A 15,978-nucleotide genomic window follows, 5' to 3' on the forward strand; every position below is an offset into this window, starting at 1 on the left:
CTCTTTGAGTGCGACGAGACAATTTAACACATTGTGACAAAGAATTTTCATTGCCACTTGTTATGATTTCAAGAAACAAACTGGTTTAGTTTGAATAGGATTTTCGGTCAGAAACGGTTTCAATGAAATTTCCCCACCATCTCGATTCCTGGGCTCTATCTCTGCCTTTCGGGGGGGGGGGGGTTGCTGTCTGTTAGAACTGGAGTCTGATTTGGATAGGGATCGAGACCTCTTCAATGTTTTTAATGAAGTAAATACTAATGGGAATTGTGTGATCATGGGAGATTTTAACTTCCCAGATATAGACTGGAGGACAAGTGCTAGTAATATAATAGGGCTCAGATTTTCCTAGATGTGATAGCTGATGGATTCCTTCACCAAGTAGTTGCTGAACCAACAAGAGGGGATGCCATTTTAGATTTGGTTTTGGTGAGTAGTGAGGATCTCTTAGAAGAAATGGTTGTAGGGGACAGCCTTCATTTGAGCGATCGTGAGCTAATTCAGTTTAAACTAAATGGAAGGGTAAACAAAAATAGATCTGTGACTAGGGTTTTTTTTTTCAAAAGGGCTAACTTTAAAAAATTAAGGAAATTAGTTAGGGAAGTGGATTGGACTGAAGGACTTGTGGAACAGATGGATCAGACTGAACAAGTTCCAAACCTCTCGGAGGCTCTTACCTTCTAAACAGGGACGTCAGTTTTCTAGTAAAATCAGGAAAAAGAAAGGAGAAAACTCAAAAGAGGTTCCTCCTGGCGCTCACGTACGTGACCCCTAATACTCTCTCAGTCCTCAAAGAGAGACCTCGAGAAGGAGACTTGCTGAAGGAAAGCTACAGGGGACTCAGAGGTTTCCCTGGTCCTGAGCCCCTGTCCTGCCTGGCTGATGTCAGCATCTCTCTGTGAGGTCACCACCTTTGACCAATAGGCGGAGGTCCTGCAAAAGGCCTTTGTGATGTCACTGTCACACCCACCCATCCCCTGCAGTGCTAATGTCCTGCCACAGGCCAGACCCTTTGGAGGTTTGAGCTACTCTCTGTGGATCACCCCACTCAATGAGTGTTCATTCTAGGAAGCAAGCCGGCTAGACAGTAAAACAGCAGAGGCTGCTCCCAATGCTACACTCGGTTTCTCAGAAATGAGTAGAATTTATGGGCAGAAGAGACAGTTAGAGCACCTAATCTGATCCCCTACATATCACAGGCCTTTCTGCACCATATGGGGCAGGCAGAGCTCTGCCTGGGCGCAGGGGGAATGGGATGGGGGTAGATCAAGGAAAGAGGGGAGGGGAATGGGTGTGAGGGAAAGAGCTCCTGTCCCAGATGAAGGAATTTGGGGGCAGAGGAAAGGACCCTGCTCCACAGAGAGGGGAGAGGGTTTCTCTGAGTGCCAGGGGGCTCCATTTCCCCTTCCACTAGCTCCCCATTTACAGAGAGCCAGAGCAGTACCTGCAGCAGAGAGCGGGAGTTGCTGGTGTCCTGGGAGGCACAGGCCCTGCAGCTCCTCGGGCACCTGGCGCAAGTGCCGCATGATACGGAGCTGGCGCATCACATTGGCCGTGACGTCCTCCTGCTGCAAGGGAATGAGAACCTGTCTGAGACTCAGACGCCTCCGAGGAATCAGGGGGGATTAACGGCCCCTGGAACCAGCAGCATTTCCACCCAGCCTCTGCCCACCTCTGAGGGATGGATTTCCCCTCCTGACCCCCAGGATGGAGTCTTGTTGTCCTTCCTAGTGACCTCCAGTGGCAACCCCCTTCCTTGTACGGGGAGCTCCTGCCACTTCCCCCTCAGTGCCCCTGACAGCTGTTCCACCTCCAATCCACAGCTCAAGTTCTCAGACCCCTCTCCTCCAGCCCCATGCAGGTTGGGTAGGGACGGGACTGTAGCGGGGGGGGGGGGGGGGGCAGGAGGGATTCTGGCAGCAGTGAAGTGGGATGTGGGGAGGTTGAGACCTTTCCCCAAGTCACCCCAGCCAGTAATGCTGAAGCCGCAGGATGGCAGCCCTGGTGAATGGGACGGATCGGCAGCCCCTGCTGACTAGGGTTACCATACGTCCGTTTTTTCCCGGACATGTCCTGCTTTTCGGCAATCAAACCCCCGTCCGGGGGGAATTGCCGAAAAGCCAAACATGTCCGGGAAAATGCTGGCCGGGTACTTCCTCTCCCGCGGCTGCTCTGCTCCGCTCCTCCCCTCTCAGACTTTAAGAGCCGAGCTGCCCGAGCCAGCGCTACTTGCTTCGGGCAGCACCCCCCCTTCCTCCAGACCCCGAGCCGCCGGCCAGGCACTTCCCTTCCCGGGCTCCAGCTGAGCTGCTCCGCTCCTCCCCTCTCAGACTTTAAGAGCCGAGCTGCACGAGCCAGCGCTACCGGGTGGGCGCTTCCCCTCCCGTGCTCCAGCTGCGCTGGGGAAGTGCCAGCCGGGGGCGCAGGGTCTGGGGGCTGCACGGCAAACCGTGAAGCCGGTAGCGCTGTGGCAGCCCTCTCCCCATGGCTGGGAGTGGGAGGGAGGAGGGGGCGGAGTTAGGGCGGGGAAGGAGCGGAGTTGGGGCGGGGCTAGGGGTGGGAAAATGGGCGGGGCCAGGGCCCGTGGAGGGTCCTCTTTTTTTATTTATTAGACATGGTAACCCTACTGCTGACTGAATCCTCCTGTTCTCTCCAGAACGGGTCCAGCCTTGCCAGCAGCAGGGCAAGCGTCCCCTGCCCATGTGCCTCAGCCCTGCCTGGTCAGACGCCATCACCCGTCAGTCCTTGGCCTCCCAGGCTGCCAGTGATGGGAGCAACTCTGGGTGGTGGCTCGGGTGACACAGACACCAGACCACTAGGAATTGGGTGCGGCCCTGTGGGACAGGAGAGTCTCGCAGAGGGCACTTGGGGGACTCTCCTGCCCTTCCCAAGAGCGATAGCACCCTGTCCTAAGAACATAAGTCTGGGATGAGGCAAAGCTTGTCATTAATTAGCCTGGCTAAAGAGCTGGCTGGAGCTGCTCCGGGGACAAGCTGGCTCGCTCCTGCTCATGGAGGTGAATTCATCTCCCTTCCCAGGAGCACCTGCTCTCCCTTTCATTCCCCACCAGGCTTCTTGTGCCAGGCCAGCGAATGGCCACAGGATGGGAATGAGGCCTGGGCCGCGCCCCAATCTCCTGAGTCTAATGCAGCTGCTCACCTTGTCCCCCATCAGCTGCTGGGTTTCCCCCAGGAGGGAGTAGGTGACAGGGAGAGAGACACACACACACACACATTTGTCCTTCTGGTTGCAGGGCTTGTGTCCTTCCAATCCCATTGGTGGCTGCACAGTGGGCAGAGTCCTCGCTGCGTGCCCGGCCCAACAGAATTGCAGGGCGTGGTGTGGAACACAGAAAGAGATAGAGAGACTCATCCTCCAGCCGGGGTCAATCTGAGAGAAATTGGCTGGGGTCCCAGTCTCACTCTTCTAGCGGGTGCCATTTCCCAGCTGGGTTCCTTACTCCTCTGGTGCAGCAGCAGCTGGTAGAGCCGGTAAACCCCCTCCCTGGCCTGCCGGCTGATGTCCTTGGCTGGGTCACTGACGGACAGAGCTAGCTGTGCCATGTGGTGACCCATCCTGGGGAATTCCGCTGAGTTCTAATGGACGGGAGAGGGAGAGGGGACTCCATCAGCATTTTCCTGTCAGCTCCCAGTCCCCCCCGGGCCAGGACTCTCCTTCCCCTCAGCCCCTCTGCAGGGCCCTCCATGAGGACTTGCTTCCCCAGCTGCTCCAGGATGACAGGGAGGCATGAACCTGGAGCACAGTCCCCTTAAAAGCCCAGAGTCACCACTTAACTAGGACAAGAAGAACTTGACTCAAGCCAGGCTCACTCTCTGCTCTGACTCTGCCTCCCCAAGAGGAACACTCCTAACCCACAGCCCCTGCAGCAGCAGATCCTACAGCCCGTCGGAGCCAGATCACCTACGCCTGGAGTCAGGAAGCTGGGGTCAGAGGTCACTTACGTCAAACTCAGGGAGGGTGATGGTGAATCTGAGCAGGGCAGTGCTGCTCTTAACGGCCCTGGCTCTCTCTCGCGGCACCGTGGACACGATCTAGTAGTTAATGTGCTGTGGGGAAAGGAGGCATTGCACTGACTGCCCTGACCAAGGATGCCCACTTGGGGCCCGGCTAGGAGGACAGACTGGAAAATGGATCTAAGAGTGAAGGTAAAATTGTCCCCACCTCTCTCATCGGGCTCACCTCCAAGATGTACTGGAGCCTGTCGGTGTCTGGGGACTCTGCCAGCAGGTTCCCCAGCATGGCATCCAGGAGGTCTGGCAAGACCCTAGGCAGATCCTGAAAGCAAGGGAGAGCCATGGGTCAGAGTTAGGGAAAGTGGGGCTACACCTGCCACAGGATGGGAAGTGGGGTCTCTGGGAAACACTGGTGAGACCCCCAAACACATATCCTGGCCTCTCTCATTCACATCCCACTGCAGGCAATTAGCAAGGACTCATGGCAGGATGACAGCTGGCTCTTCAATCCATGACTTTAGCATGATCTACCTGCACTTGGGTGGTGTCCTTCTCCATGCCCAGGGTGAAGACGGCGTGCAGGGCAGCTCGGAGGAGGTGGGTCTCCAGCTCTGGCTCCACGGCAGGTGTCATAGTGCTGGCAAGAGAGAGGAGCCGGTATTAGACTGTGCAGTGCGGGGATGGGACTGGCACCAACACGCAGGTGAAACTGCAGGGAAATAGGCACAGGCTGGCGAGAATGGAAACTGAGGCACCGAGCCAGGGAATGACAAGGCCAAGGTTTCTCAGACAGACAGTGGCAGGGCAGGAATAGCCCCTGTTCCCTGGACCCTGCTGCCCCTCCTGTATCTGATCCTGGGAGTGAGCCTCTCCCCAAAGCCGTTGCAATGTTACTGGAGTGAAAAGAACAGCCCAGCCAGGAGAGAGTGACCCTTCCCCGCACCTCTGCCAGAGGAGCCACCCTTGGGCGGTGACCTGGGAGTGGGAGGGGCAGTGACTCCCAGCCCTGCGCCTGAGTTTCCTATTGACCTGTGGGACTTTGGGTAAGTTGCTCCCCGCTCTAGGCTCTGTCCCCAGCAGTCAAATGGGGATTTCATACTTTCCCACTATTGGAAAGTGCTGGGAGAATCCCCCAGCAAAAGCTGCTCTGACAGTGCTAAGCAGCATCTGACCATTAGAGGTCGGAGCGCACTGCCCAGGAGAAGGAGTGTTTGGTTCTGGGCTGTTGGAGTACGGGCTTGCAACCATCTGTGCACACATATTATACTAATTGCATCCAGACCACATCTCCCTAGTTTGTTTGTGAGAATGTCCTTATTAACACCAAGATGGATCACATCTACTGTTTACTTCACTAGGCCCGTAACCCTGCCAAAGAAGGAGCTAGGATTGGTTTGGAATGATTTGTTCTTGACAAGTCCATGCTCACTAGTCCTAAGAACCAAATTGTCCTGTAGGTGCTGACAAACTGATTGTTTAATAAGGGGTTCCAGTATCTTTCCAGGTATGTTAATGGATGGGAAGACGTTCTTTTTCAGGGATCTCTGACGAGAACTGGGGCACAGCACTTAGTTTGTTGAGGCCATAAAATGGAGACAGGCACCTCTTCTCTTCTCCCAGCACCCCAGATACCTAAAAGGGTGGGACTCACATCCCTCAATGGGCTTAAAAAAGACAATGGTTACAATGTGGCCCCAACCATTTCTGGTTTCTGCAGACTAGATGTTTTAGCAAAGTTTAGAATTCCTTGGTGCTCAACACCGTGAAACTCCCCTTTCTCCTTCACAAAGGGCTTTAACGCCCCTTATCTCACCCAGGCTCTCGACTGCCCAAAGTTGGAGAATTGTCCCTGTTCCCACTGCAGAGCACCCCCCACGACACACACACAGAGTCCTCCTGGTGGTGGGAGGGGAACAGAGGAAAGGACAGAAGACTTAAGAGATGAAGAGAAAGGAGGAAGGGATGGAGGAAAAGGTAAAACAAAAAGAACAAACCCTAATGTCCCCAGTGATTCTAAGGGACAAAATCCCAGGTAAGGAATAAAATTCGACCACCTTAAGCTAGTGTTTTCCATGCCTAGAATTCAGCTGGCGCCAGATGCATCAGACTGAACAGGTTCCAAACCTCTCGGAGGCTCTTACCTTCTAAACAGGGACGTCTGTTTTCTAGTAAAATCAGGAAAAAGAAAAGAGAAAACTCAAAAGAGGTTCCTCCTGGCGCTCATGTACATGAACCTAAATACTCTCTCAGTCCTCAAAGAGAGACCTCGAGAAGGAGACTTGCTGAAGCAAAGCTACAGGGGACTCTGAGGTTTCCCTGGCCCTGCGCCCCTGTCCTGCCTGGCTGATGTCAGCATCTCTCTGTGAGATCACCACCTCCCCAGCACCTTTGACCAATAGGCTGAGGTCCTGCAAAAGGCCTTTGTGATGTCACTGCCACACCCACTCCTCCCCTGCAGTGTTAATGTCCTGCCACAGGGCAGACACTTTGGAGGTTTGAGCTACACAAAGAGGAGATACTTAGATCTCAAAAATTAGATAAGATGTTTCAGTCTGAGCTAAGTAGGTGCTGCTTTTAACAATTGCAACATAATAAAATACAAATAAAATAGACTATTTCAGCCATTCTATTATGTCCTAATCTGATCTGAGTAAACAGGATAGGACACCTCATCTTATGCACTGCTCCTAGTGACACTCTCCAATAGATCCCCATTCTCCACCTGCCGGGAGGTAAATAGGGCGGATTGTTATCCCTACTTGAAAGAGGGAGAAGCTGAGGCTGAGAAAGGAGAATTGACTTGTCTTAGGTCACACAGCCAGTCCGTGGCAGAGTTGGGAATAGGACCCAAGAGCCCTGATTTTCAAACTAACCATCGGATCTTGAATTTCAGACATTGAATGACCTGAATAAAGTGCTCTCAAGTGAGTTCCAGACCAGCAAGAGTTCATAGTAATTATTCAGCAAGCATTTTAGGAGAACTGGAATGTTAGAGAAAATAATGAACTGCAGAGACGCAGCAAAATTTGTCGAACATATGACTGGTTATGACTATTTACTTGGTCTTAAAAGAAAACAACAGGGACCTGAGTCTCCTCCCTGTCAATAACCCCCTGCTCAGCCAATCAGGGTAGAGACCGAGGGGCGGGAGGATGAGGGTTCTCACCAGAGAGCCCAAAGGATGGCCCAGGTCACCGCTGGGGATCACTGTCTGAGCACTATTTCAGCCCCACATTTTTCGGTGGACCTCCCACAATGGGAGTTGTAGAGCAACCCCCATGACACACACACACCCCTCCTGGTGGTGGGAGGGGAACAGGGAAAGGACAAAAGAAGTAAGAGATGAAAAGAAAGGAGGGAGGGATAGAGGAAAAGGTAAAAGAAAAAGGACAAACCTTAATGTCCCCAGAGATTCTAAGGGACAAAATCCCAGGTGGGGAATAAAATTTGGCCACCTTAAGCTAGTGTTTTCCATGCCTAAAATTCAGCTGGAGCCAGATGCAGCAGACTGAACAGGTTCCAAACCTCTCGGAGGCTCTTACCTTCTAAACAGGGACGTCAGATTTCTAATGAAATCAGGAAAAAGAAAGGAGAAAACTCAAAAGAGGTTCCTCCTGGTGCTCACATACACGAACCCAAATACTCTCTCAGACCTCAAAGAGAGATCTCGAGAGGAGACTTGCTGAAGCAAAGCCACAGGGGTCTCTGAGGTTTCCTTGGCCCTGCGCCCCTGTCCTGCCTGGCTGATGTCAGCATCCCTCTGTGAGGTCACCATCTCCCCTGCACCTTTGGCCAATAGGCCGAGGTCCTGCAAAAGACCTTTGTGATGTCACTGCCACACCCACCCCTCCCCTGCAGTGTTAATGTCCTGCCACAGGGCAGACACTTTGGAGGTTTGAGCTACTCTCTGGGGATCACCCCGCTCAATGAGTGTTCATTCTAGGAAGCAAGCCGGCTAGACAGTAAAACATCACAAGCTGCTCCCAATGCTACACTCGGTTTCTCAGAAATGAGTAGACTTTATGGCCAGAAGAGACAGTTAGAGCATCTAATCTGACCCCCTGCATATCACAGGCCTCCTGTCTATCACAATAGCTACTTTTGGGGCAAACACATTCCGGAAAGGCATCTAGTCTTTATTAATGACATCAAGAGATGGAGAATCCACCACTTTCCTTGGTAGCTTCTTCCTGTGTTCAATCATCCTCGCTGTTGAATATTTGTGCCTTATTTGTCATAGGAATTTGTCTCTTTTCACCTTCCAGCCATTGGGTCTTGTTCTGCCTTTCTCTGCTAGACTAGAGAGCCCTTTAATCCCCAGTATTTTCTCTCCATTAAGGCACATCAACACTTCAATGAAGTCCCCTTCAATCTTCTTTTGATAAGCTAAACAGGTTGAGCTCTTTCAATAGCTCACTAGAAGGCATTTTTCTCCAGCCCTCAGAACATTTGGTGGCTCTTTGCTGCCCCAGCTCCAATTTCTAGGACCATCTTTTTCAAAGGAGGACACCAACACTGGAGGCAGTATTCCAATAGCAGTCTCACTGCTGCTGTGTCACCTCCCTATCCTACTCACGGCTCTGCTCCTTCGTCTAATGATGGCTTTAGCCCTGTTCACCACAGCATCACACTGGGAGCTCATGTTGAGTGGCTTCTCCACTCTGGCCCCTAAATCCTTTTCAGAGTCACTGCTTTCCTGGATACACGTCCCCATTCTGGAGGTGTGGCCGGCGTGCCTTGTTGCCACGCATAGGACCTTGCATTGGGCTCTGCTCAAACTTGTTTTCTTTGAATGGGTCCAGCTGGCCGAATGAGCCAGATCGCTCTGTATCACTGCCCTCTCCCCATCAGGAATTACCACTCTGCCCGTATTTTGTCACCCCCCAATCTTATCCGCAGTGATTGTATGTTTTCTCCCAATTCATTGATAACAATTATTTTAAAAAATTAGTCCTTGAGAGCTTCTTCAGACCCTTAGTACCCAGGACCTGCTCCCCACATCACAGTGAGAAATGCTGTCCAGCCCTGCTGGTACATAGGGGATAAGCACAGAACAAACGTACCTTTAGGAGCTGTGTTGTCCATAGGCTCTGAACAACATGTGGGGGTCAGCAGATTACAAACGCACGACAGACCTGTAGTGTAGACAGGTCCCAACTGTGTCTCGGTTTCCCACCCTGTAAAATGGGGAGAACAAACAAAACCTTGATTAGCTCCATTTGATAGCTGGGGAAACCGAGGCACCCAGCGGTGCAGAGACTCGCTCATGGTCCCAAAGCCAGGAATAGAAAACAGTAGATCTGATAGCCAGGCCTGGGACCTAACCCTGGTTTTCCTGGCCTTGCTGCTCTAAGTTTAGTCACAGCCTCCATGTCTTTTCCCCCATGTCCCTTAACCCCACGTCACTGCAGAAGAGAGATTTTCTGGTAGCCAGCTGGCTCTCCTGCATGTGGATGTCGTTCCAAAAGACATGCTCTGGCTCAGTCCCATGCTATGGTTGGCTGAAGGAACCACTTGGTCACATTCTAGGCCCTGAGTTATACAGGAGGGGCGACTAGATGCACATAATGGTCCTTTCTGACCTGAACCTCTATCAATCGCTACATTTTCTGCTGCTAGGAAGAGAACTCTGGACCTATTTTCTCTCATTCACTTTCAGTCGGAATAATTTCAATCCAGGCCAAAGGATTTCCTCTTCCATTGTGTCTTCAGCACCTTTGCGAGCAACCAGTTACTGTTACCCACAGGTTTCCAGTTTCAACCTGTCCCAGGGTGAGATGGCCAGGAAAGGGGTTGGAGCTCAACTGCACCTGGCCCAGGTGATGCAGCTCCCTAGGGTGAAGGGAATAAGTGTGGGGGTCACGTGACAAGACGCAGCCTGTGATTAGGACCCAGGCCTGCTGAGAGATAGAAGGGCAGCCTGTGCTCAGCCAGGAGAGAGACCCCAAGGGAAGCAGGCATGGGAGGGGCTTGGAGAGTCCTTTAAAGGTCAGGGACAAGCTGGGAAGGGGCCAGGTTGAGCACTAAGGACCAGGCCCTAGGAGGGAAAGACAGGGCAGTTTAGGAGATGGGGCAGATAGTCCAGTTGGTTTCGGCTCCCAGGACCAGACACCCAGAGGTGAAGGTGATTGTCGGGGCTTCTGTCCTTCTTCCCCAGTGTAGATTTGATAGTGGAGAAGACTGATGCCGTAAGGGGGAAGTGAGTTACCCCAAGGTCACCCAGTGAGTTTATATCACGAATGCATACTCGGAAGGATCCAATAGAAACATGGATTTTCCAGTCTCTTCTTTCTAGGAGTCCCCAGGGCTAAGGTAAAACCCCTGCTGCCCCTCCCCATTCTGCTCACCTCCAAGATGTGCTGGAGTTTGTCTGTGCTGGGGGGTGCTGTCAGCAGGATCGAGAGCTCGTCATCCATGTTCTCGGCGCAGGCCTTGCTCAGAGCCTGCCAGCGGAGGGAGACCAGGGGTCAGGAGCCTGCATTAGCACCCGTGTGCCATTGATCAGGAGCTGGCTGAGGTAAGTGCCGCCTGGCTGGAGCTCGCACCCAGAAACCCTGCCCCAGGTTGGAACCCCCTCCCACACCCAAATTCCCTCCCAGACCTCACACCCGGCACCCCAACCCCCTGCCCCAGGTCGGAATCCCCTCCTGTACCCTAATCCCTCCCAGACCCCACACCCCCACCCGTAGGGTTACCATACGTCCGGATTTTCCCGGACATGTCCGGCTTTTGGGGGCTCAAATCCCCGTCCGGGGGGAAATCCCCAAAAGCCGGGCATGTCCGGGAAAATCGGGAGGTCAGCCGGCGCGCGGGGAGCCGGTCAGCCGGGCCGGCGGGGAGCCGGGCCGGCCGGGCCGGCAGGGAGCCGGGCCGGCGGGGAGCCGGGTCGGCCGGGCCCGCGGGGAGCTGGGTCGGCCGGGCCCGCGGGGAGCCGGGCCCGCGGGGAGCCGGGTCCGCCGGGCCCGCGGGGAGCCGGGTCAGCCGGGCCCGCGGGGAGCCGGTCAGCTGGGCCGGCGGGGAGCCGGGCCCGCGGGGGGCCGGGAGCCGGGGGGGTGCGCCGGGCCGCCGGGGGCCGGCAGTGCTGGGCGGGCCGGGGGTGGTCGGCCGGGGCCGGCACCCCAGGGCCCGAGCTGACCCAGGCTGGAAACGCCGGGGGGCCAGCCTGGGCCGCGCCTCCTCCCCCCACACCCCCCCTTACCTGCTTCAGGCTTCCCGCGAATCAAATATTCGCGGGAAGCAGGGGAGGGGGCGGAGACTTTGGGGAGGGGGCGGGGTTGGGCGGGGCTGGGGGCGGGGCCGTGGAGTGTCCTCCATTTGGAGGCACAAAATATGGTAACCCTATTAATAGTTGAAATCCTTTCCTGACAGTAGTCAAGGTGATATATATCACTAGGTGGTTTATGGTGGCCTGTGTGAAATAAGTTGGTGTCAACTCAAGATCCTAGGGGACAAATGTCCAGATCCAAAAAAATCATCATCCTAATTGGTAATTGTAGGCAGCTTCACTCAAGAAGCCAAAGTGTTGAATAGACATGTAGACTAATTTATCTGCTCACACCAAGTAGTAACCTCTTGGAGAAAGGTAGCTCTCCTACCTGTTCTGTGAGATAACAGATGTTCATTGCCCCTGATTCTCAAACAGACTGACATGTGTAGTTAGCTTTTCTCTTTATTATAAGTAGTAATAAGAGTTTTGAAGCTTGCCTTCACTACACCATTTGTGAAATGTAACCCCTAACAACTTCCAATCCACAAAAACTTTTATCTTCAATGGGGTAGATAAACTCAAGCTGACTGACCGAAAATAGGGTGAAGTTAACACAAGTCAGCTGCTGCCACCACTCTGCAGTGTGGATGCAGGCTAGTGCCACTTGAGTGCACTAGTCCTCTACTATCTTCCTACAATTCCCTCTGTGTCCAGAAAAGGCAGACAACTTCTCCCACAATACATTGGGCAAAAGAATTCATAGTGTGGATCAGTTTACTACAGTGCTAAGAATCATGGGATATGCCCCCAGAAGTCTTAAAGCTTTTCTATGCAGGGAAGTTTATTGGGATAACTACATTGGTATAGTTATACTGGTATAACTTCCCCTGTGGACACATTTATTCTGGAATAAGAGCGTTCACATGGGGAGTTATACCAACATAACTATAGCAGTACAATTATACAAGTGTAGTAATGCCAGTAATTTCCCCCTGTAGACAAACTCTTAGTACTATACAAAAGTAAGTGCAGTGCCTGTGTGGACACAGCAACACAAGTATTATTTCACAGGGTGGCTGCTCTCACTTCAAGCTAGGCTAATTCAAGAGGAGTAACTTGTGTAGACAACTTGAATTAACTCGGCAGCGAAGACATATCTTTTTCTCTAAACCTGATAGACTGGTTGTCAGAAACAAGGACGTCGTCAGTCAGGCCCAATTGCTGGAGCAGGAGCTCAAACGCCAAAGCCAAGAGTCAGAGTTGAAGTCAGAGGCAAGAGCCAAAGTCAGGCATTGGAGCCGAGGGTCCCAGCTGGGAAACGTGGAGCAAGGCAAGGCAGGAGCTTAGGCACAGAGGCTATCACAGTCAAGGACAAATGTTTTGAATAGCCACCGAATTGCTGAGGCTGCTGGGCTTAAGAGCTGGTCTGCTGACTCCTCCCACCAATCAGATGGTATAGCCAAGCAAGCAGACAATGAAAGGTTCAGCTGTGCTCATTAGGTTGCCTAAATACTGATTCTGCCACAGGCCCTGATTCCTGGCACCAGGGCCACAACCAGAAAGCAAGGGGCTAGGACCCAGTTAAATCTTCCTTGTTGCTTCCCAGAGGGCTTCTCTACACTGACAATGCTACAATGGTGCAGCTGCACTGATGTTGCACTTAGCAAAGCTGCTTCCTACACTCATGGGATAGCCTCGGCTTAGGTACTCCACTGCCCCGAGAGGCAGCAGCTAGGTTGACAGGAGAAGCCCTCCCACTGACATAGTGCTGTCTGCACTGAGGGTTAGGTTGGTATAACTACATCGCTCAAGGGTGTGGAAAGTGAGGTAGATATACCAGCATAAGTTTGCAGTGTAGCCCAGAGCTGAGTCAGGATGGCTAATTGTTGGAAAATGGAGCTAGCATGGGTTCATTCGGGAGCTAATGACCAAAGGGCAAGAAAGGAGAAATCTGCCCCCTCCATAGGGCTACAAAACAAGTGCAAGATTTTTTGTTTCATCTGCCAAGGTCTTTTCCTTTTTGTTAGCTGACCTTTGGAACACAAAGCTGCATCTGTTTTAAATGGTACCTATGTGGTAGCAAGGCTTCCCCGTGGCACAGAGGAACACCATGAAGGGAGCTCCCACTCTCTGTAATCTCAGGATCATTACACCGAGGTCCTGCATAAGGAGGCCACATGTTTAGGCTCAGATTTTTAAAGCTCTTTGTCTCAAAGCCTAACTGATCAAGGCGTCTGCATCTCACTTTCTAAAGGGATTTGGGCACTTGAGTTTAAATTCCATCAACTGTCAATGGAATTTAGACTCCTCAGTGCTCAAATTTCTTTTGTAAATGAGATGTAGGCTCCTAAATCAGTTAGGTGTTGAAATATTGAGCACAGCAATATCTAAATAGCTTTAAAAAATCTGGGCCTTTGTTTCAGTTCCACTTGGCAGTTTTTCCTCCTTTGCACCTTGCCTCAGGATGGGAGGAGCTGAACCCACAAATACAAAACTGTGAGGGCAGGTAAACACATACTCTAGTCGGCAGACTCTATGACATGAGGCTGAAATTCCATCTCAGGGAGGGATCAATGTACACCCTTCCCCATTAGAGCTGGGGAGCAGGGGGACCAACCCACAGGGCCTCAAAAACCAGACTGTGTTCTAGCCATTAGAACTGAATGAATAATTTACAGTGAATCATTTGCTTTTCTTTCTCTGCCCCGGGGCAGATTTAAGTTTACTCAACCTCTGGTTTTGCTCAGTGGATTTTTGGTGAGGTACAAAAAAGTTACAGATTGATCATAAACAGTTCAGAACATTCAGTGTTGCATACTCGAAATCCCAGCTGTGATGGCTAGTTGTGACTGGTCACCTAACTTACAGTGTATTGTTTCTATTCCAAGATTAGACAGAGGTAACCCAGAAGCCAAGTGTTTGGGCTACAGCTGGGTCAGAAATTTTCTGACAGAACAATTTTTCTATCAGAAAATGCTAATCTGACAAAATCAAGATGTTCCACAGGAATATGTTGATTCCATCAAACCTTTTGATCAACACCTGCTTAGTTTTCTGCCAGTTATCCCACCTGCCCGCGTGTCTCCCCAGGCTGCCAGCTCTTTGGCAGCTGCGAGCAAGAGCTACCAGGGCTTTTGGTGGAACTAAAATTCAATTTCTCAGACAGGTCTAGTTTGGCCTTGACAAAGTGACTAGGGCTTTGGATTGCAATGGGAGAGATAGCAATTCAAGGAATTCTAGTAGTTTAATGGGATTAGGTTCTTCAAGAAAATGTTAAACTTTTCTCTGTCTGGGCCGCACACAATTTCTAAACTACCCACTGCCACCTCCCAGGCTGAGATTACTCAACATGGCAAGGGAGGGTGGGATGTTAAGTGAAGAATATTTTTTAAAAATCATTTATCTTGAATGAAATATTTGATAATGTCAGCCTTTCTTGCTAATCTGAGGGTACCACACAAAATAAGATCGCAGCGCTTACCTCAAGCAGCTCCCAGAAGCAGCGGCATGTCCCCTCTCCAGCTCTTATGCAGAGGGGCAGCCCACTGTCCAAAGGTGCCGCCCCTGCAGCTCCCATTGGTCGCAGTTCTAGGCCAATGGGAGCTGTGAGGGTGGCGCTTGGGGCAGGGGCAGCGTGCGGAGCCCCCTGGCTGCCCCTATGTGTAGAAGCCGAAGTGGGGTCATGCTGCTGCTTCCGGAAGCCACACAATGCCACGGCACGTGCAGAGCAGGGCAAGCCCCCAACCCCACTTCCCGGGTGCAGCACTGGAGCAGGGCAAGCCCCGCACCCTGCTCCCCGGCGGGAGCTCAAGGGCTGGAGTAAAATGTCTGAAGGGCTGGATGCAGCCTCCGGGCTGTAGTTTGCCCACCCCTGCTCTAATATGCAAGCTTAAATTTTACTTTCTGCAAGCGTTTGTATGAGCAGAATTCAATCCCTCTAATGTTTGTGGAAAGCATGCATAAAGGAGGTGAACACAGCTAAAACAAAAAGAAGAACAGGAGGACTTGTGGCACCTTCTTTTTGCGGATACAGACTAACACGGCTGCTAGTCTGACAGCTAAAACAAGTTTCAGCACATACATGTGCTTTTCCAGTATATATCCAGGTTTGGCTATGGAGCAAGTGCTATATAGGGAGAAAAAAATGGAATTTAATAACAACTGGAGTAAGGCATCTCTGGAAGAGGGTTGGTAAAAGTCTTCTGGGGTCCACATTTTCCACAGCATCTTCCTAATTTGTGCATGCAACTATACATGTGCAAACATTTTGACTAAGCTTATCAGCAGTGTGTCTGAAAACTGGGTAGCTGGGCACCTGATTACATCAATCTGCATGTGCAATTCTGCATGCATAAAAGAGGCACATGCTTTTTTCAGGTGCAAAACCAGTCTGGTTTGAAATCAGCTGTAAGTGCAGTCCTAGAAGTTATTGAATTATGGAAATGAAAGCTGATTTAAATTGCACAGGGAAAAGAAAAAAAGAAAAAATGTAACAAGTTGTAGGGAGTGTGTTTATATCATCTACGGGAAAACACGGAGCAGGTAATGGAAACAACACAGAAGAGCAAAGAGAGTGCTGGAAAAAAAACAAGATCATTCTTCAGGACAGGCCATGAAAAGGGCATCTAGCTCAGGCAGCACTTTCTAGTTAGCATTCAACACCACCACTTACCCTGGAGGATGTTCTCTAGGCTCAAGATCAGACAAACAAGATTCTACAGGCACGCATTCAGAGCACAGATGTCTGCCTTGACCACAATGCAGCTACCTTGAGTGACATATTTGTTATTTAGAATG

General features: G+C 51.6%; 1 long non-coding RNA gene across 4 annotated transcripts in view; it reads right to left on the reverse strand.

Annotated features, from left to right (window-relative positions):
• Positions 1–1,952: 1,952 nt before the first annotated feature.
• The window catches only part of LOC135973920 (uncharacterized), a 180,669-nt gene continuing 166,643 nt past the window's right edge, over positions 1,953–15,978 (reverse strand). Inside the window, exons 1-4 of one of the 4 annotated variants that reach the window (XR_010591001.1) lie at positions 10,322–10,771; positions 9,038–9,151; positions 4,506–4,611; positions 1,958–4,296 (exon numbers count right to left, since the gene is read on the reverse strand). This is a non-coding gene — a long non-coding RNA (uncharacterized LOC135973920). Of the gene's footprint in view, positions 4,612–9,037; positions 9,152–10,321; positions 10,772–15,978 lie in introns of those variants that run through there. The other 3 variants (XR_010591002.1, XR_010591000.1, XR_010590999.1) reach the window with 3 other exon arrangements.

The sequence above is a fragment of the Chrysemys picta genome, chromosome 10 (assembly GCF_011386835.1).
Source record: "Chrysemys picta bellii isolate R12L10 chromosome 10, ASM1138683v2, whole genome shotgun sequence".
NCBI lineage: Eukaryota > Metazoa > Chordata > Testudines > Emydidae > Chrysemys > Chrysemys picta.